At 31.0% G+C, this 22,879-nt stretch overlaps 2 long non-coding RNA genes across 3 annotated transcripts; one reads left to right on the top strand and one right to left on the bottom strand.

Moving 5' to 3' along the window:
* Positions 1 to 484: 484 nt before the first annotated feature.
* Positions 485 to 5,501, bottom strand: LOC132734997 (uncharacterized). The gene is made up of 2 exons (XR_009626396.1): positions 3,988 to 5,501; positions 485 to 1,677 (listed from the first exon to the last, which is right to left on the bottom strand). It is a non-coding gene; the product is annotated as an uncharacterized LOC132734997 (long non-coding RNA).
* Positions 5,502 to 14,532: 9,031 nt separating this feature from the next.
* Positions 14,533 to 22,374, top strand: LOC132734996 (uncharacterized). Of its 2 annotated transcripts, XR_009626394.1 has the most exons (5): positions 14,533 to 14,817; positions 19,207 to 19,284; positions 20,700 to 20,937; positions 21,594 to 21,749; positions 22,248 to 22,374. It is a non-coding gene; the product is annotated as an uncharacterized LOC132734996 (long non-coding RNA). The 2 variants fall into 2 exon arrangements; XR_009626395.1 differs by lacking the exon at positions 19,207 to 19,284 and having other exon boundaries at positions 14,534 to 14,817.
* The last annotated feature ends 505 nt before the right edge of the window (positions 22,375 to 22,879 follow it).

Here is a 22,879-nt window from a genome sequence, read left to right as displayed (position 1 = left end):
GAACATTTTTCTAGTCCATCCCAGGCATTTCAAGGCATTTCAAAGACCTATGATAATACCAGTAACTCCTGGTATTTTTATAATCTTAGGAATGACTGAGAATGACTTGCCCACGGTATTTGGAACATTTTTTCTAGTAATTCCTTGGCATTTCAAAGAACTTGGATATCCCAGACGTTCCTGGTATTTCCATGATCTAAGGAATGGCTGGAATAGCCTAGGATTGCATTGTACTGGAAATTCCTAGCAACTGCCCGTATGACTGGACCACAGCTGAATTACTGTTACTAGGGCCACCAAAGGATCATTATGATTAAAATCAAATAATCAGTTTTGTAGAAGATATCATTACAAGAAATTGCTGACAATACAAGATGCCATTGGACACAGGGCAATCACATTACTTCACATAAGCACATTGTACTGATGTGAACTAAAATGTGCACTTTTAAATCCAGTTAAATGACAAGCAGTTCAACATCAGTCATAAGCAAACTATTAAATTTAATAAAAAGCATGATTGCATATGAAACAAAGTATTTTCCTTACAGTTTAATTGTTTTTGTATTGTTTAGACACACTTCTTTAGATATATCATTGTAGTTACTGGAATGCAATGAGCTTTGGCAATAACACTTGACTTAAGATTCCTTTTTTAAAATAGTGTAACATGTGACACCTCTTTGAATTTAGCACTAAAAGTTAAAACATTATAATACTTGACTAGGTCACTCCTAGATTTTAATTTGCTTTTCATCATTTTCTTAACTGATTGAATGAGGGACATCACTTAAACAGTCTAAGAAATGTCACTGAAACAGTACAAAACATGACGCAAGAAACCTCCAGTATTACATGCAACTCCTACATTTTCTATTGCTGTCTTCTGAAATGAGTAAATCCTTGCTGTAAGATCCAATTTTTGCCGGTTTAATAATTTTCTTGTCATCAAATCTTTCATACAGAGAATCTCAGTAATCCAGTGAATTGATGATCTCTGGTAATCAAATGAAATGTTGATCTTTGGTAATCCAACGACTTCTTTGCATTTTCACAGATATATACACACAACAGATAGGAAGCTCTAAAAATAGATAATAGTCAGATTCAGACCCACAATCCTTTGCAGGCTTCGGTGATAATTGGGTTTTCCCGATAGTCTCCAATTTTCGCACTCTCGTTAAACTTGGACGATATCCATGAATTATTGTTTACATACCCCTACATAGATTTTCATCAGAGAAATATTTGTATAGAAAAGTGTGTATAGTACCTTTTACAATAAATAACTATTGCTTCTTATTTAAGCAAAAAAATGTTTCATCTTCCTCCGGGAATTCAATATGACGGTGTTTTGGCTATTTTTACCCAGGATGCATCAAATCTCTGAAAATCCCCGACATATGATAACTTATAAGAACACAATTCTGCCACAATTCTGAACACAATACTGAATTTAACTGTGTGACATCACAGTTTCTTCTCCATGTATATTTAGCTCCATGGCATTTTGTACAACTTGCCCTCTTTCAATTAACTGAAGAATTTATGACAGTTTCTATATCAAAAGTTTTTGACCCGTTTTATAGATTTAAGCTCTCACTCTCCTCAGCTTTGAACATCATCCACGAGTAAGTTGAACTCCTCCCTTTGTGGCCTTGTGGTACCAATTCTTATCTGAAATCAAACAAATACATTTCTCTACATATGGAAATATACCAAGATATTTGAATACGAAATAAATACAAATCACTTGGCAGGACGTGAAGTGAATGCACACTTGGTTCAAGCGAGTAAAATCATTGCAAACTTGACAAAATGGTTTCTGTGTCTTAAATATTTACAAAACTCTCACATATATTTTCAGGTAAGTGGGTTTGTATGTTATTTGATTTTCTTTTTAAATGGCCATTCATGAAGGAAGTGTTTATGACACACTCTGTTCTGGGCCTCAGATTTGTAGCTTTTGGTTATACAAAGCTATTGAAGTTATAAACTGGTCATGTACATATTTTGAAATTTGATAAGTGAAAATCCAGGGCGGTTTTTATGCTCATTTATTCACATATGTAAGTTTTGAAGTTCACCAAAAAAGGCAAACTTATGAAAATATACTGTGTATTTTTTTATTATTATTTATTATCATTGTTATTCCTGTAATTTAGTGATGTTGATCATTATTTCTGTAAAGTTGGTTGATTCTAACTCAAGCACTCAAGGAACAAATAACACAACATAATGAAACGGTTTTTACAAAGTCAAGGGAAATAACAGTAAACTCTACAAATACGGGATAAATCCACAAGCGGAAGCCAAGGTACACAACTAGTCATATGCTGACCGACCTTCCCGTAAGGCTTAATGACTAGGTCAAATCCTTTTTGATTTACATGCGACAAGTTGAAAATTGCAAAAAATTTCTAAGTCAAGGTCAATAACTCTAAAAGATAATTAATCCACACGAAAATATCCAGTGCACAACTTCACATGCTGATCAACATTTCTGCAAAGTTTCATGACTCTATGTCAAACCCATTTTGAGTTACATGCGACACAAGTTGAAAATTGCAAAATTTTACTTAGTTAAGGGCAATTACTCTAAAAATACTATATAAATCCAGACAAAAATACCCAGGTGCACAACTACACATGCTGATCAACATTCCTGTAAAGTTTCATGACTCTAGGTCAAATACTTTTTGAGTTACATCCAACACAAAAGAAAACAGACGGACAAGGGTAAATCTAAATGTTCGCCACTAAAGTGGGGCCACAAAAATATCTTGTTCAAGCGTGTTCAACCACTACACGTCCTGCCCCCTAATACAATAACAGATTACAGTCATCGAATTAAGCACTGGCCCGGTGGCCCATGACCAGTGTAAATTTTAAGAGAATTAAGTTAAATATATAGTAGAATAAATTCAAAACTGGAATTCGGACAAGTATATTCAAAAATCTTAAATTCAATGACTGAGATTAAGGCAATGTATTCAGGTTAGTGCTTAAAGTATGACAGTCACTGTTTGTGCTATTTTTGTTCTTTGCAAATCATCATGTGGGATTTATTTTAATGGACCAGTATTCAGATTCTCTAGTATAGGATTAGGCAGTGTCAAAGACAAACCATTTTAGCTAGGCTGTCACCTGGGACTGGACCACTGACCGATAAATTTTGGTGGCCTTGACAACTTTTTAGTGGTCCAATAATTCCTATACATGCACAGAAATCTAGAGATTAAATCACACTCAAACACACACATAAAAATCAAAAACAAACAGAAAACATGATTTCTGTTTCAAATAAATTTTTGGAGGTATCTTATTGTGATTAAAAATACAGTCAGTAATGTGTTATTTTAAAATACAGACATGATGTAGGCTTATTGAACATTATCTTTTCTTGTTGATCTTGTTTATCATATTCTAATATATAACTAGATCTACATAAATTAATGGTGATATAAAAATATTGTTTCTTTATGAAAAACTTTTTTCTAATACAAGTGCAAAATTGCTAAGGTAGTGAACTGTCTGCATACTAGGGTATTAAACTGTCTGGAAGTAAAAAAAACTTGCTAATATGCATTTTTCAAAACAATATTTTAAACTTTTAGAGGGCATAAGCAAATAATTTCCTGCAGGGAAGCACAACCATCTTCAACGATGCTTTGTTTTTTTATTCATTATTATTATATCTTTCCTGTTCAACAAAGAAATAAATAAAAACAGGTCGCGAAAATATGTGACAAATGTCCGTTTACGCATTTTTTCCAGTAAGGTTTAAGTATCTTAACTGTAACTAGGAAGAAGCTGGAAATACAATTATTATTTCTATTGTTACAGTCGGCAAATTGTTACAAAATAATGCTTTTAGAAGTGAAGAAAGGTCATTAAAATAATCTCTAGACTCTTCATTTTTTCTAGGGGTCATAAACACGCCGGCTCAGTTTGGGAAAAAATCAGTGCATTTATGATAATACTCACAGTGAATTTCACCGATTGCAGCTTTGAAGGTCTTCTTCTGATAATTTGCTTGAGCTATTTCACCTTCCTCGTTGTATGTCTTTATTGGGGAGACGATATCAGTTCACTGTTGATAAGAGACGAAGTGTCTGCCGTCTTTGAATATTGCGCGCACAATAAACCTGTGTTCTACGTAATAAACATGTGTACTACGTCAGTAACATGTGCTTGATTCGCAAAATTTCGTGTACTTCTGTTGTTTTTGCCGTCAATACAATGACTGAATAATTTCAATTATATCGTTGAATTTTATTTCAAAAATCTATTATTTTAAGCCCAACAAGCGCTTGAATTTCATACAATGCTACAGTAGTTTCCAAAACAATTGTGTTGCTACGTCATCAGTATACGTATCCAATACGTCATGAAATTATGCTCGTCTTGGTTAGCGTATATATACGGATATTGCTCGAGTATAATCGTAAAGGTTCGCTGGTTAAGTAAAGACTAAGTTATCATCGTTAATATCCGTCAGCCTACTTTAATTCAGGACTCTCGATTGACGCGGGGATTCGGGTTTTGACTCGTGAAAATTTGGAAATGCACAAATATGACACGTGAAAAAATCTGCACAAGAGTCAATTTGCCACTTTGGATTTTCAACTATGCAATAATTATCATCTTAAATCCACCCCTAATTAGATCTACATATGTTCAAATCACACTCCATAAAAATGTCAGCAGGCAGTATAATGTATAAAGTGGTTTATACACACAGCCTGTGCACTGAAGCATGACATCAGTGGATGCAATTTGACAGCGCTAAAAATAGCTCTACACAACTGATAAAAATTACATACTTCAGATGTCAATTATTGATTTTTTTAAGGTTTATAATAATACGTCTTTGATTTACTTGGAGTGCCTGTATATTTGTTATTTCTTTTTGGATTATATACTCCTATTATCTATTAATTAAATGGCCAATGATAAAATTGTCAGAAATGCAGGTTGACCATTAAGGTCAATTTATTATTAAATTTCAATTAGAATCTAAATAATAATAGTAATCCTAGAAAAATATTATTAAATAGATCTAGATCAGTAGGCCCTATGTTGTTTTATTTAAAAAAAAAACATTTTTATTTTCAATTTTATTCTCTTCCTTCTTTATCTACTTGTTTACTTTCAACAAAGAGAATTCCTAGTCTTTAGGAATTTATGTAAGATTCAAGGAATTTAGCACAGATGTTAAGGATTTTGTTCTACAAGATAAATTCTAAGTAATTCCTAAAGACTAGGAATTTTGCAAAATCTTAAGTCTTAGAAATCTCAGAAAATAAATTACAATTCCTAGTATAACTTAGAAATTGATGAGTTGTTTAAAAATTATCAGAAATGCCTAGTTCTCAGTAACTGGTATTTCCTAGGCCACACTAGAATAGCCAAGACTGGTTTTAACATTCTGGAATTTTCTAGGATCATAACTGGGAAATACTGGGACTTTTTAAATACCAGTATATATTTCTGCAAGGGTAGGCTTAAGGGACCACATAAGAGCAAACTTAAAGGAGGAGCTCCACTTAGATTCAAAACCATCAATTTTCAAAATCCAACACAGCTGAATTGGACCACTTAGAATGGAAAAATAGGAAAAAGATAATAACGAAATATACTAAAAATTAAATTGATAATATAAAAAGAGCTATCATCTGTAAGCCCAATTTGAGTCAAAAAGTATTTCAAATACTTTTTATTAATGCACACCAAAATGATTATTCTGCAAAAAGGAAGTTGGCAAGTGACCTGAAATTTTGAACACAAGTAATAGGTACTATAATCTTAATCAGATCATAAAAAAACGCCTCGATAATCTATTCTGACATGTCAAAAAAACCTGTAGTCACAGTTTATGCTATGGGTCCAGTTAACTTTTTTTGCTATGATAGTTGTAAGGAGTCCTTCAAATATAATAAATTCAAGATGTGGAATTATTTTCTGTTGTGATGCACTTATGTAAATTGACTAGTTTCTTCAGCTGTGAGTAGGCAAGATTTCAATTACATGCAAAAACTACTTTTAGCAGCCAAAATTCTATAGTGTCACTTCAAGTAAACTCCTGAAATGCTTAGCAATGTCCATATTTATAACTTAGAAATGTTCATTTTTATGGCTTAGCAATGTCCATTATAATTTATAGCTTAGAAATGTCCATATTTATAGCTTAGCAATGTCCATATTTATAGCTTAAAAATGTCCATATTTATAGCTTAGAAATGTCCATATTTATAGCTTAGAAATGTCCATATTTATAGCTTAGAAATGTCCATATTTATAGCTTAGAAATGTCCATATTTATAGCTTAGAAATGTCCATATTTATAGACTTACTCGTGAATAAAAAATATTTTGAGTTTTTACAAGGTAATTTGGAGGATACAAGCAATTTTTTCTACAGTTACAGCTTTGAAACTAAATGCAACAGGTAAATAAATCTATTGTCACCAGACTAGTGTACTGTGAAGCTATAACAGATCAAGATTGTTTGTACCGGAGTATTAGTTTTAGTTTTGGAAAAACCCACATTTGCCGAGTTCCGTATAACAGACATATCACAGTTTGGGCGGCAACCTTTAAAAAATATATATATACACTTAATTGTCATCAAATTAATACTTCAAGAGAATAAACTGTCACTGGGGCATAATAAAAATGTGCCAACAAAATGTTATTGAATCATTATGCAACATAATTTATGCTTGTGCATTATAAATCAACTGTTCTTGCATGGTTCAGTCAACACGACTTCATACTTAAATATTTCACAAGTCATACATTATGCAAACATATGAGTTTTAAAACACACTGGTTATCAAACATATCATTTAGATGTAATATTATACATTTTTTACACATCAACTACTTGATAAAACCTAATTGTACTAACACTACATTTTTTTTTACAAATTCAGACAATCCTTTGACTTGCTTTTATGTGAAATTTTATATTACTGTATCAAGTATCAGTGTCACACAAAAGTAGATGGGGTTTCAACCTATGCGATAAAACCCTGTACTTGACCAGGAGACACACAGGACATTAATTTCTGACCACCCTTTGACCTATTTTATGTTTAATTTCTAAAATACTACATCTGTCAGTAAAGAGATTTGCTTTAATATTGAATTATTGAAATCACAGTGGGTGCGAGCTTTTCATATAAGTTTATAATATCTATAGTACAATTTTCTAAGACATTTTAAGGGGTGTGGTGGCCTAGTGGTAAAGGTATCTGCTTCTCAAGCCATAGATCATGGGTTCAAGCCGTAATCGGGTCATGACCATGTTTTTTCATATGACACCAGTACTGGTTGGTTCCAGAAAGCAGACTCGAAAGTGTTTAATATAAGCTGCAAGAACTAATGTTTTCGCAATCGAATTTAAATAAAAATGTAAAAGACATTTAATTGTCATCCCCCTACCCATGGTACATTAATTTGCACCCTTATTTTGCTGAAGCCGACATTTGCCCCCCTTGTATATTTTAAAAGGCAGACATTTCCTGCCTCATGTCTACAGCGATACAGTTGTTAATTGTTATGCTGTAATAACTGTTATATTATATATTACCTGTAATCATCGATAACTAAAATTTACAAGACAAAGTCATGTTCTTTCTTTACGTAGGTGGTTGTTAAATAAATTTTGCAGTTTCTACCATTTTCTTAAGCAGTTGTTGATACTGATTCCTTTCTATTAATGATCCACAAAGTAAAACTGATTAAAAGCAGTTTGTATAGTGTTTTTTTTTAACATGAGCTATACTGTCGTAATAAACAATTAAATATTACAATATTATTAAAAAGTCATTCTATTTCTTACACGGCAAATTTAACAAAAGAGGGTGGGGGAATGGACAAATCAGTTTTCCCTATAGCATCAGCATAGAAATTCGTTGTAGTGAAAAATTTCTTAAATTGGGGAGGAGCTTATATGTGCGGTACTATCATAATCTCTGATTTGACATGTCAAATGTTCAAGACCGTTGCAAGAACAAGTTATGGCAATAACACATATAATCTTTCAATTTCTATGAAAAAAATCTCTGATTAAAAGCCTGATACATGACTGTATTAAATGTTTTTGATATTTCTAAAACACATCACGTAAAATACGGTTCTTAAGCCAAGTTACGTGTGCTTAAAAAATTAAAATATATTTTCAAAAAAAAAAAAAAATCTTTTGACAAAATTATAATTTTTTGACCTGATTCTAATTTTATAAGTACAAATTTTAACACTTACAACATGACCTATTAATATTCACACAGGGCGATTTTACGATCTATAATCATGAATGATATACAAAACAACAAATAACAGTTACTGTACCGTATTATAAACTGATATATCCTGTCAACATAATTCAATGATTTAACTCCGCAGTTAATCCATAGAATACTGTCTATATTTAGGTAAAAAAAAAACAAATTGTCCGTCAAAATGTATAAGCAGTTATTTTTCTAAAAACCTTACTCGCTTAAAAGTAGGCATAATATCTACCGGTATTTACAATGACAAATAATTTTGTTTTGAGACATCCAATACCTAATATATACACTGTATCACTGAGAAGCTTGCTACGCTCAATTTCAAGCCTCTATATAACTGAGAGCCTGGGTTCTAAATATTCAGCTATCGGAAAACAATTAGAGCACAGTGTAAACTGGCTTGCAAACAAACAATACCCTATTAGGAGGAAACTGAATTCTTTGAACGAAATTTTACAACTGGACCAAGTCTCTAGGTGGACAAAAGGACGCACATAAAAAAGTTTTTTTTTCTTCAGTGGGTGGACACACAATCACAATCGATTTTGACATAAAATAAATATTTTCAAGTCATCTGACAATGATGTTTACACAAAGAAAAAGAGCTTGGTTGGTAAAGGCATGGCTAAAATATAAAGTATCAGTGGACAACGGCAAACCACTCAGTAAGTATTAAATACAACTAAATACATGTAACAATTATAAAATTAACAATTCCATTTAGCTTGTAAAAACACAAATTTGTGTTAAGTTCAGGTTAACAATTATTACAAAAGACTATATTGCTTCTTATTTAAATTTCTGCTGAATCTAAAATGGGTCTGTGAGAGTTCCAAAACAAAAACAACAGACACATTTTAAAATCAAATATTTAATAAAAAGTGAACAAATAAAATTTCAATGTTGACACATAAACCTAATTTTATATTCTAATTTACAACAAAACCATTTTTCAGATAAAATAATTTATGTTGATCTTGTTGGACTAGGTAATAATTTAGATCAAAAGGTACCGCAATATTTGTCTGATGAAAGTTTGATAACATCTTTACGATGTTCCCTACCCTTAAATCAAGGAGAACATTACCTAAGAGAGTAATGCCTTTATCACCCTTTTAAAGGCCTATTTGAACCAATAAAACATTGTAAATTTTTTCACAGGTGAATTTATCACAACCTCTTATAAACTTCTATACTCATTGATCAAGATTATTATTACAAAATGACTTTGCAAAAATTTGAAAAATTGCTAACCTTTAGCGTCCCTATTTCTGATGACCTGCTGGTAGGAATATTAACAAATAGCTATAAGTTAACAAAACAAATACATGATAAAAAAAAAAAAACGAAACAAATTTTAAACATTATAATTTAAGAAAGCGGACAAAAAATACCAGCATTTCATTTCATAAATTTTTAAAGGGACTTCACTGATGCTTCTCATGACATAACAGAACTGGAAAATGAATATTTTTTCAGATTTGGGTATAGTAAATATTTGATGTAAGGCCACAGAAAATTAATTTTTAGACTCTCATCCTAGCCCGCCCGTATCAAAATCTTTCCGCCCCAAAATAATTTATTTTCATAAAAAAAAAATTGTTCATTTCCAGGGATCAAAATTAGTTTCATCTTCACATGTTCCTGAAGTGTCACACAATTGATGACATAATTGATTATACGGTACCCGATTATACAGTTTGATAAATAAACTAATAGTGCGTGACCTTTCACATTTGGGCCGCTTATGTAATTGACGCGGCCGCTTATTACATTTAAGTGTACTAGTTGTCGGATGCTTTTATCTTACGTTGGCGCCAGTTAAATTTGCAAATTAAAGATTTTATGCGCCAGAATGAATATTTTGTTGCATTTGGCGCCATTGGCGAGCGACAGCGGGAACCCTGCTATGATTTCGCAGACGTCCGAAAATCGTGGTTGAATGCATAAAATCAGACTGAGGTTTACAGCGTTTTAAATACTTTCGTTTTCGATCAGTAAAATTGTCAAAATGTTCGTCATATGTGAAATATATGATGCAGTAAACAAGAAAACTGTTTGTGATTGGTTTGGGTTTAGTTTTGATCAAAATCTGGGTGGAAATGATGCGACGTTATACATTTCTGTTTTTTCAGGTCTTAAAAGTGATGGATAAAATAAATTATAAATTATAAATTCCGCCCACCCGCCCCAATTATTTCTTGAAACCTGGATGAGTGTCTAAAGATAAATTTTCTATGGCCTAAGTCTGGACCAATTACTTTTAACTCAACTTAATATCAACATTAATGCATAGTCTAGTATTATTTTGTTCATTTCATAGTCAACTTAAGTACCCCATACTTCACACCCATGATAAAAATATCAGCAAAGTCAACTTAAATCATTGCCTTTAAAATGTATAATTAAAAAGTAAATATAAGTACATCATAACAAGATGAAAATAGCAGATAACCGCAAAATGTAAATTCTACTTCCATGCAGTAATATGCCTTTAATTAATTCTCTAGACTTGATTTTCGAAAGCATCGAAAGCAAATGGCATTGAAGGAAGATGATACATTATGGTTACAAATGCCATAGAAACGAAATGTCATCAAATCTTGGAGACGGTTTTCCATTAAGCTGCTTTTAAAAAGTATGATCATTTATGAAACAGGCTACACTATAATTAAGGGAAAATCGAGATTGAGGCAGGAAATTTAAAATCAATGAAGACTTAACCCACTTTCCTTCTCGTCATGTGTCGTATGAGAACATCATCTGACTAGAATATGCATGTTATGTAATTTCAACAGAAAAGTATCGTAACAGATGAAATACATTAAAAACTCACTAAATCGGAAACCAAGGTCTTAGGGCCAAACATATTTGCCAAATAAGTGAGGATTCCGGTTTACAGGGGGTTTAAGCCTTAAGACATGGACGTTTTTTACTAACTTATACAGGCTAGGGTGGAAGGGGGGCTAAATTATAAATAATTAAATGCTAACTTATTCATTTTGTACTTGAATCGGCACTGTTAATTGATACCAATGTTTTATACAAACATGGTTGTAAAAGTCAACAATGATTTATGTAATGTATGTAATTTTCGTTACTAACGATTTGTATACGATTGTAATTACATAACCTTATGATTCCTGATTAATTATAGACATCGTGAATATGAACTTTGTTGAAACTAAAATATAATGGCATCTCTGCAACAAATAAATTAATCCTTTCTTTCAAGAATGTAATTAGCATGCAGTTAATTGGAATAACATTATTGAATTAGCATAATTCGTAATTTAGTGATCTTCTCTTATAAATCAAAAAGACTCTTTTGATTTTTACATGTGAAATATTTGTCCGCTATTGTGAGGTAAAATTCCATAGACAATATAAATGACAATTTATTTCGATTTTTTGTCCGCTTTCCTGAATAACGAGTTTCTGGTTTTTATATAATGAAAACAGAAAGGAAAAATTCAGGACCCCGAATATGCAGATATCTGGTTTTGCTCCAGGTTTTATAACTGTAGTTAATGTAAAATAATCATTAATTTAGTTAACATTTTTAGAAGTATAAATCAAACAAAACCACAAAGCCATTGAAATTTCATAACACAACCATCTTGAAACATGACTTTACTAACCAACAAGAGCTGTCACAGGAGACAGCGAAGCTCGACTAATAAAATACTGGACGCAGTAAGGAGGACAAAACTATGAAAGAAAAATCAATTATGTATAATTATGTATTAAGTTATAGTAAAAAAATAATATTTGTTAACATAAATTCCAAGATCAAGGGGAATAATTCTAGAAATAGTCATGCTAGAGTTATGGACCTTGTCAAACAACATTTGTGTAATGATAAGAAATATATATTTGAAGTTTGAAGTAGATACCTTAAAAAGTAAAGAAGTTTTTATATTTCTTAAAGAAAATCCTAAGTTCAAAGAGAGATAAATGTGTAAATATTGCTTCAAGAGTTATGAACATTGTCACATTAAATGTAATTGATGATAAGGAATAAGTATTTAAAGTTTAAGGTAGATACCTTTAAAAATAAAAAAGTTATAATAAAAAATAACATTTTTCTAGTAAAAAAATCTAAGTTTATGGGGATATAATTCTTGCAATATTGGTGCTAGAGTTATGAACCTTGTCACATAAGATGTGGATGATGATAACGTAAATATATTTGAAGTATGAAGTTGATCCCTTTAGAAATAAAAAAGTAACAGTAAAAAAAATATTTTTTATGGAAAATTCTAAGTTCAAAGGGAGATAAATCTGAATATATTGGTGCTAGAGTTATGAACCTTGTCACATAAGATGGGGATGATGATAACGTAAATATATTTAAAGTATGAGGTTGATCCCTTAAGAAATAAAGAAGAAACAGTAAGAAATAGTACTTTTTGAGGAAAATTCTAAGTTCAAGGGGAGATTAATCTGAAAATATTGGTGCTAGAGTTATGAACCTTGTCACATAAGATGGGGATGATGATAAGGTACATATATTTGAAGTATGAGGTTGATCCCTTAAGAAATAAAGAAGTAACAGTAAAAAATAGTATTTTTAAAGGAAAATTCTAAGTTCAAGGGGAGATAAATCTGAAAATATTGGTGCTAGAGTTATGAACCTTGTCACATAAGATGGGGTTGATGATAAGGAATATATATTTGAAGTTTGAAGTTGATACCTAAAGAAATGACAAAGTTATAGTGAAAAATATTTTACTGCACCAAAACTTTAATCTAAAATCTGGACGCGGACACCGACGCCGACGCCGGGGCGAGTAAGACAGCTCTCCATATACTTCGTATAGTCGAGCTAAAAACAACAACTTCAAGGTTGCAGCATCTTATGAAGTTATTTTTACAATATCTATAAACAGTAATTTGAATTACCAGTATGTTGTTTATCTAGAACAAGTTGTAACAATTAGAATGTCTCTCTTTAATATTAAACACACATGAATATTGTATGTAAACAGAATAAAATGTTCTAAAATAGAATATTATGCTGGTTTTAACTACTCAATGGTTTCATGCATGCATCAATATTTTACTCTTTAAAGGAAATGTACATAGTTACATATTTCTTTTATAAAGTATTGTTTGATTTATAATGTGTTATAATGCAAAATCTTACTTATCCAACCAAATAGTCTCATATACAATGAAAACACCAAGTCTCTATGAGTAACATAGTTACAATTTATACCCTTTTACTCTCATTGACATAAATTTTGTAATAATACATCATCATGTGTATCGTATTCAATTTAACAGTAAAATTATTTACAAAAAAACAAATTTTTGTATATTTGAATTTAAAAAAATTCTAGAAAAATCAAAAACACTTGAAATAAATTTTTCTTCGCAGGACTGCTTTATAAATTTAATTTGTACAGCAAAATGAAAACTGATATATTATCATTTCTAGAATGTGACAAAATATTTTAATAACAAATATTAGCTTAGTTTATCATAGCTGTTTTATTCAGGGTAGAACAATAAAATTCTCACTCAGGAGAGAAACAAAATGGTGCTGACTCAAGGCGATAGAACAAAAGGTGCTCGAAAAACAATTTCTTTTGTCAACCAAATATGGCTGTAATTCTATCTTCTGCTCCCTAATGAGTAACTTAATCTTAACAAAGAAAATATGCCGGCACTAGGGATCTTAATTCAAGCAAGATGCTTAAACTGTTACCATGACAACCATATTTAAAATATCTAATGGTATTCATGACTTATGGCAGTAAAAGTCTGGAAAACATCATAATTAAACATGGATTAATTCCCCCCTCCCCAAGAAGCTTCCAAAATATGACATTTTCATAAATGATTCACAAAATATTTAAAATAGGTCTATTATATCGATGAACAAGTAATTTTATGTTCCAGTCTACATTAATTATGTTGTACGTCTCCCAAAACTGTTTAGAAATGTTCATTCAATTTAAGAACGTTAATGGTAAAACTCTTAAAAAATTTCAATTTATAAAGTCCAAAACGACATAGGGCTAGACAATACCTTAGTTTCTTATCTTTTTGTTGCTTGGTTTTGGCAATCATGATTTTTGTTTTATATAATTCCAAAATCTCAAAACCAGCCAAGATAGGCCTAAGAAATCGTAAGCAAATGAAGTCTGATGCAGACAACCAAAGTACTCTTTTTGGGTCGCTGCGCTTGCGCAAAGCGAGCCAAAGTTATAAGCTACATCTCAGGCTTACTGCAAACCGAATTTCGGCTGAATTATACATGCACGTAGTAAATAGTTCCATATTGTCGGTAACAAGTTAGAAAATCCGTACCTTCATTCATTACAGGAGGGTTATCATACATTTTGAAATGTATTATGATAACGAAAATTACAGTAAATTTGTGCTGTGTACAGAAAAAATATCAATGCGCGATTGAATCACGTGACAGGTCACTGAGGTCAGCCATGCTTCTTCCACAGCTTGATTCGACTTTCGTTATTTGATACAGACATCCAGGATATTTTGAAGAAATTGTAAGTTCTTGAGTAATTTTGACAGTTTATCTCGATTAAATAAGAAAGACTTTATGAAACTGAACCACCCGTGAGATTAATTTTTGGAGATTAATTTGTTTATAGATAAATAAAAATTGTCGGTAACAGGGTAACGATTCGCCACAGTGACGATTCGTCCGAATTTAGTGACGATTCGCCCCACCTAAAATTAACAAAATTTTTTAAAATACATTTGGACTGAAAAATATTTATGGTTTGGGTATTTTTGGAATTTGTTTGGAATTACAGTCAACCCGGCCCCAAGTCAACCCGGCCCCAAGTCAACCCGGCCCCAAACCAATTTTATTTCTGGTCAACCCGGCCCCATTTTTTTTTATTATTTATTTTGCTTTAAAATGTAAACACTTATCAAGAAATAAGATAAAAATAACAAAAACAAAAGTTCAATGATGATATCTTTTATTATTCATTTTATATAAAAACTATCAATATCAACTTTCAATATCAACAAACAAGCAACTTGTATATTATATAGTTCATTATGGCATTACTTATGCTAGTTAAATTTAGACATAATAATACTGGTTAATTTACTTAAATTAGAAAGAGTAATTTCATTTCGACTTGATAATATCCTCGCAAAACAATAGACGGTATCTGATTTAGATAACGTATGTCTTTAATTGTGTGACAGTTTTGATAAGTGCGATAATGCAATTATCGCTGGACCCACACGTGGGTAACGATTTGCACGTGTCAATAGATTTGTCCACAACAATCAATTTATTAATTATTTATTTACTGAATGACAATACACATTGTTATACATATTAAATCAAGATTTATTCAATTCCATTCAATATTTTATTTGGCATTAAACTACATATAGCATATAGCCATTATCACATAGTAATTATAGGTAATATGTAAGACATTTTTTACAATAAATTTTTCATAATACAGTACAAAATGTTTAACAGAAGTTATTAACAACATATCTTCATGAGACTTAGCAATTAACAATAATAGATATCTACTTAAAGTTGAAATTATCTTTGAAAAATATATATTTTGGGGCCGGAATGACCAATTTTGGGGCCGCACTGACCAATTTTGGGGCCGGGTTGACCAAATAAAATTACCGTGGGGCCGGATTGACCAATTTTGGGGCCGGGTTGACCAATTTTGGGGCCGGGTTGACTTGTACCGTTTGTTTAGTATATCCTTTATATTTAATAGATAACAGATAAAGGTTTAACAGAACTAACAGTATAATAATAAATTATTAAATTAATCTGGATTCTCATTTGTATCAATAATATATTATGATATTTAATATAACTTTCAGAGTTTTAATAAATAAACTAGATAATAGATTGATGTAATAGATAAGTATGATAATATATTGATTTTATTTACTCATAGATATTCGTTTCTACAAGCAGATTGTCATACATTGTATTTTCTATTGTTCTATTGGCCATGGTATTTGTCGCATGACATTATATAATGGCAGATTGGTGAATCAAAAATTATTGTTTATGTTTACAATGCATATCATAGAGGAAAAATAGAATCCCTTAAGAACACCCAAAATGACACAATTGAAAATGTTGCAGGTTCGGTTTGTTTGAGGCTAAACAGTACTGGAAAATGAAAGTTACTGTCCTTGCCCCCCTAGCACATACTGGCTTTAAGGCCCATTATGCCCCAGAAATGATTTTAATTTATTTCTCAAAAGCCTGTTATCGGTGGCCTGTTATAACTTCCAAAAAGTTACTCAATGGGCAATTATCTGAACCAACTTTTGCCTCAGCTGTTGCTTTTTAGCAATCAGTATAGTTAAAGTGATTTAGTATTTTGTATGGAAGTCAAAAAACTACTTTGTTTACATGCAAACAGTAAGGCCTTACATGTAGTAAGTCTGTCCTAGAGGAGGTGTCTGATTATTCTTTAGGCTTCAGTTCTCACACTGACACTAACTGAGTTCAAATATTTTGCAAATTCAGTTTTTATAGTCTAAATTACTCTAATTATTGAAACAATCTAAACCAAAGTTTTTGAAAAACGCAGAAAAAAATACACAGAATCTTGAAGAACAGTATCCTTTTTAGCTCGACTTTTCTATGAAAAGGGGAGCTATCCTACTCGCCCCGGCGTCGGCGTCGGCGTTGGCGTCACACCTTGGTTAAGTTTTTCGTACCACCCCACTTTATTTCAGAAGTATTACAAGTATGGCTTTGAAACTTACCATACTTGTTCACCATCATAACCTCCATCTACAGACAAGAGTACATAACTCTGTCAAGGTTTTTGACAGAATTATGGCCCTTTTTTGACTTAGAAAGTGTATTGAGCTTGGTTAAGTTTTTTGTACCACCTCACTTTATTTCAAAACCATTGGAGGTATTGCTTTGAAACTGACCATACTTGTTTACCATCACGACCTTCATCAACAGACAAGAGGACATAACTCTGTCAAGGTTTTTGACAGAATTATGCCCCTTTTTGACTTAGAAAATACATTGAATATGGGTAAAATCCACTTATTGCCTTAACCCTTTGAGATATTGCTTTGAAACTTTTAATGCTATTTCACATCATTACCCCCATCTGTACGCAAGAGAAGGTAACTCTGTCAAGGATTTGTTTTAAAAATTAAGGCCTTTTATCGACTTAGAATCTTGGTTAAGTTTTTAGTACCAGTCCACTTTTTGACTGAACTGTTTGAGATATTAATTTGAAAGTTGGAATACTTGTTTACAATCATGATTCCCAAACATGTCCAGGAGAAGGTAATTCTGTCAAAGATTTTATTTGAATTATGGCCCTTAACTGTCAATGTTTTGTATTATAGGCAAGCACTAAAAAACTTAAAAAATCTAAAAAAATTCATTCCTATCCACTTGTTCACTTTACCATAAATTATGTCATATAAACATTGCTGTAATATTCAAGGGTATCAAACAACTAGTTATTTTTCTCTTTTTCTATTACTTGTATTATAAGGTAACTATAATACTTTCACATACAAAGTCAAATCTATATATTATGCTGATTGTACAAAAATATACTGCTTCCTTGGCATAGATTTCTTGAAAAATTATGTTATTATGTCATTTACCAAGGTGTTCTGAGTGACGTAAAAATACCTTATTCTCTCAAAGTGGGTTTAATACTATTAAATTTATTTAAGGCTCAACTCAGTTTTTTTTTCTTTCTTACCAGCCCTCTTTTGACTTAAACATTTCAAACTTTGCTGCAGTGTTCAAGGGTATCACACAATTCAGTAAAATAATTCTTCACTAAATATCTTAATGCTCATGGCCATTGTTCACTTTAAAAATACAGAGATTCTTGTATTGCCTTTTACTGCAAAAACTTTTTTTATTGGCAAGCAATAAAAAAGTCGAGCGCGCTGTCTTACGGACAGCTCTTGTTTGTTCAGTTCCCCCATTCTTTTTTTCATTAAGGGAACACACATTGTATTCTTTGGGAATCATAGGCCACTTTTCATGGAATGGCACTAACATGTCACATTGGAGGTTCCATGATCACTGCCATAAAAATACACCTGCTAATGTTTCTAATTTAAAAAATTTACCATTACATGTTTAAATGTTGAATACTGCTTAACCTGGTGCTATTGGGTGTGAACAGTAGCATGCACTTTCCAGTACTATCCATAAACTGGCTCAATCAAACTGAGTCTGCAGCATTTTCAATATTGCTATTTTGGACTTTTTTTTAGAATTTCTGTTTCTCTTTATGTACATAATTACCTAGTATTAAGCTTTAAATGAGCGAATAAAAAGACCACTTAGGACAAACACACATGCAAACAACTGGATTTTATTTATTTTGCTCAAGCCCTGTCACTCAGTCATATTTACCTGTATTTAAAGAAAGATTCTACAACTAGATTTTTTAGAAGGTAATTCCTGATCCAGAAGTGTTCTCCCACAAACAAGTGCGTGGTTCCCCATTCTGCTCTATGCTAGTGCATACAAAAACGGACGATAGTAACTTAGACTGTGTATCATATAACACTTTATTTACATGATGATTAGGGGATTTTCTAATAATATGAAAAAATTGTTGATATAAGAAAAATATATAATTAAATTGATAACGTCATGGGATTTGACTGATTAATTTCACAAATAATCATTGTATATTATAAACATGAATGATATTGTCTGAATGATTAAGGTCAACATTTTACTTGCTTCTGATTTGTCCCAATAGTTTGATGCATTGACCTGTTTTGAGTTGGTATATATACATGTACATGATGTAGCTGATTTGACTATTAAGCCAAATGATTTAGATAACTATAAGTTGGGAATGCTTTATTGTTGATATGAAAATCATATGAATGTTAAATAAGAAATGCATTTATTTCAGGTGTGTGATATAATAAACTGTTGTGTGAGGTTTTTTAATGTGACATGGTCAAGACATACTATGATAGTATTGTTCAGTGTAAGTTCTCTTTAAATGTTTGTTTATAAGAAAAAACCCACATTTATTTTATTGAGCTCTGGAAAATTTGAAACACATATTTGACTTAAAATTTAAGAACAACACTACTGTCATGGAAGTATTTCCTGTACAAAAGCAGTATACCAGCTTTTTTTGCAATAAATGCTGTTGTTTTTTCCTTGTGTCCAGAATGATATGCACATACTATTAAGAAATATATTCAGAAATACATTGAAAATTGTATATTTGTGCTATTCTAATTCTATTCTTCCCAATACATGTATGAATCAAAAGCACTGTTCATTTTTGGGACATTTTACACTATTCAAGTAATCATTCTGGGAAAACAGAGCGAGTGCATGATCTGAAATTTTTGCATATAGGTTTTTTGCCAAGATCTACATCAAATAGAATATCAAATTATCAATCTTGAAATATTATTTCCATTCTCGTTATGTCAAAAGCCTCAGTGGAGTCCCTTTAAGTAATTCATATATGACATTGACCTTTAGATGACTGACCATCATGGTCAAATACTGAATTTAACTTATTGTCATATTGTTAATATTTATTTGTTTTGTGTTCGCATATTAATTTATAAGAAGAATTCCTTGAAAAATATTTACCTCATTTTGACTGGAAAAGTACATATATTATAACAACCTTAGCTAAAGGTAGTAATAAGAGTATGAGTCTGAAGTTTACAATATTTATGATTTCTCTTTGGTTACAGAGAGAAACAGTTTTTCTTTTTGTATTTTATTATATTGAAAAATGTATAATTTGCTGTCAAGTTGTGTGTAACTAAATGTGTAGTACATTTTACATTATCTTCTGTTCTTAGTAATTTATCTATAGAGTAAGTGTATAGGTAAAAGAATCTCTGGTAAAAAATATTGAAAATCTTAAAAGCACATATAATGTGTCAGAGATAAATAATTTTGTAATTCTTTAGAAAGGTCAAATATGTGTTCAATTATGTTTTAATGATGTATTTAGAGCATTTTAAATGTTTAACAACTGAAAAGAGTAACACTGAACAAACAGTCATGTGTTGTAAAGGTAGCAAAATGTGAGCAAAGTATTATTTTGACTTACATACAAAATACTGAATTAATGTAATTATACCAATTGCCAGATAACTTATCTACATGTACATGGTCAATAAGTACATGTAACTATTTGAGAACTGCAACAAGATATGTAAAAGGAAAGTTTGAAAAATAAAAATGTTATCTTTTCTAAGGCTTAATGGACCTTTAAAAAGTTATTATTTAATATATATTTAATGCAGATATCATATGTGCAGAAAAAATTTGTGGTAAAATGATATAACTTGCTTGTTTAATACTGATTACTTGTGCATGATCTTTAATATATTATAAGACATTAAATTTTGTTTTGCTTTTTTTTAGGTGACTTCTGTCATGTTACTGTTTGATAACAGTGAAGGTACAGTAGGTTCAGACAAGTTATATACATGTATACAGGACAAGATAGCTCAAACTGGTAGTTTGTTATAGCAAAAAGTGATGAAGTTTCAGCCATGAAGTCTTCATCGTGATGATGATCATCATGATCCTATTTATAGATTCTTTGCAATTATCTGTAAGGAAGAGGTTTCTGCTGCAGAGAAGAAAAAAATTCATACAGGTTTGTCATTTTTCCAATAATAAATTTAGGTCTGTTGTTGATTGCATGTACATTAAAGGTCTTTCCTTATCATAAGGTTCTAAGGTTTGTCATCTTGTGGTAATTACTGATCCCTTAGTAATTAATTACAGTCATCAAACTTTTTAAACATGTTTACTGTAATCACTTGTTGCATGGTGCATATGCCTGAAGCCTAGGATTTTGTGACTAATATCATCATGTTTTACTATTAGATTATGTGGAAATATGATTAATAAATGAATTATAGTTTAAGGGTTTTTCCAAATTTTCAACTTGCACCGATGTTGTTGTATATCAGGGTTTTACTTTCTAATGTTTGACTGATATCATTGCAGACCTTTACTAATTCAAAATCATGACAAAGTATTTAAAATTAAAATTTTCCTTTCCAGAATTACATTAATTCATTGTAGGACTAGTAATCATACAAAAAATATATATATTACTGTAAACATGTTACACTAGAAAATTAAAAAATTGAAATGTATGCTCATAGTGAAAAGATCCATTCAAAAGTTAAATTTTCAATTATTTTTCTGAAAAACAATAACAGATTATGCCCTGCTTCTAGTTTCTTGTATTTGAACAAATTATGCTGTTTAATTGTTTTACTAAACCTTGCTCCCACTTTGCAGTAAGAAGTTGCCCACTCTGTTCAAATGAAGCTGTCTGAAGTACCAAGTAGAACAATGTATTATTTCTGGAACAACTTAATTGAAGTGAAGCTTACTATGTGAAGGAGTTATTTCTGTATTCAAAAGGAAACTTCAGCATACAGAATACCAATTGAGGTATAGTAGTTCACTTTAAATTTTTACTTTTATCCATCTAAAGAAAGCATGAGATACAAAAATAAGCGATAATAATTATTTTCCTGACACCAGAATACACTATGGTTCTGCTTGCAGTTAGAAGTGATGTTCTATTCTTGTACAGCAGCATTAATTAAAACCAATATTTGTCCTATCATTTAATTGAAAGAAATTGACAATATTCTTGTTTGTTTTTCAGCAGCATTTGTAAAGTTAATTAAGTCTGTATATCACACCATCCATTGCTTTTGATTTTCTTGTGACCAGAAACTAGCATTTTACATAGTGGTGTAAGCTTACTATGATAATTCATGCAAAGATATGATAAAGATATATATATATAAGATATATAAGAAATATGTCTTCGATTTTACTGGTAAATTGTTATGTATGGAGCACATTGTCTTTATGATGTTGAATATATTCAGTGCCAGATAAACAATTACTTGCAACATGACAAATATATTTTATTTTCAGATATTTGTAGCTTCAGTTATGGGAGTACACAAGATTAATTGAACTGGAATCCCTTCAGACGTTGACATAGCTAAATTTCGCAGTTTCAACTATAAATGGACATTAAATTAATATACATTGGTTTTATTTTATACATGTATTTGTTAATATTTTTGTTTTCCATTATTTCCCAATATTGTTAATTTTGGATAATATAATGCCACAGAAAACTTGTCGGTCTTGGAGTATGGCTGTTTAACAAAAACACTACAGATTGTTCGTCAGAACAATGAAATTACAGTTTTGCTTGTTAATGAACTAATTTACATAAATATATAATTTTTGTAAGTATGAAGAAATTTGGAACATATCATATAATGGGTATTTGTTTCTTTTGCATGCAAGATCCAAATATATTTCATAGAGTGAACAGCAGATTTAATATTTTCATGAATGGCATTGAAAAACATATACAATGTATAACTTTGGCACAATGTTGGTAAATGGAGGCTGCTATTTTACTGTGACTGAAAGACGTTCAGATATGACACCTTATTATGTCCGAGATCTATAGCCCATCATACAAGCCAAAGAGAGCAGATTTTTTTTTTCTGTGTAGAATCATTAATTTTCAATGTTCAGATTTGAAAGTG

Source organism: Ruditapes philippinarum, unplaced genomic scaffold (genome assembly GCF_026571515.1).
Source record: "Ruditapes philippinarum isolate M1 unplaced genomic scaffold, ASM2657151v2 ctg5546_1_1_1_1, whole genome shotgun sequence".
NCBI classification, from domain to species: domain Eukaryota; kingdom Metazoa; phylum Mollusca; class Bivalvia; order Venerida; family Veneridae; genus Ruditapes; species Ruditapes philippinarum.
Note: the sequence above shows the minus strand (reverse complement) of the source record. Positions and strands in the feature narration are given on the sequence as shown.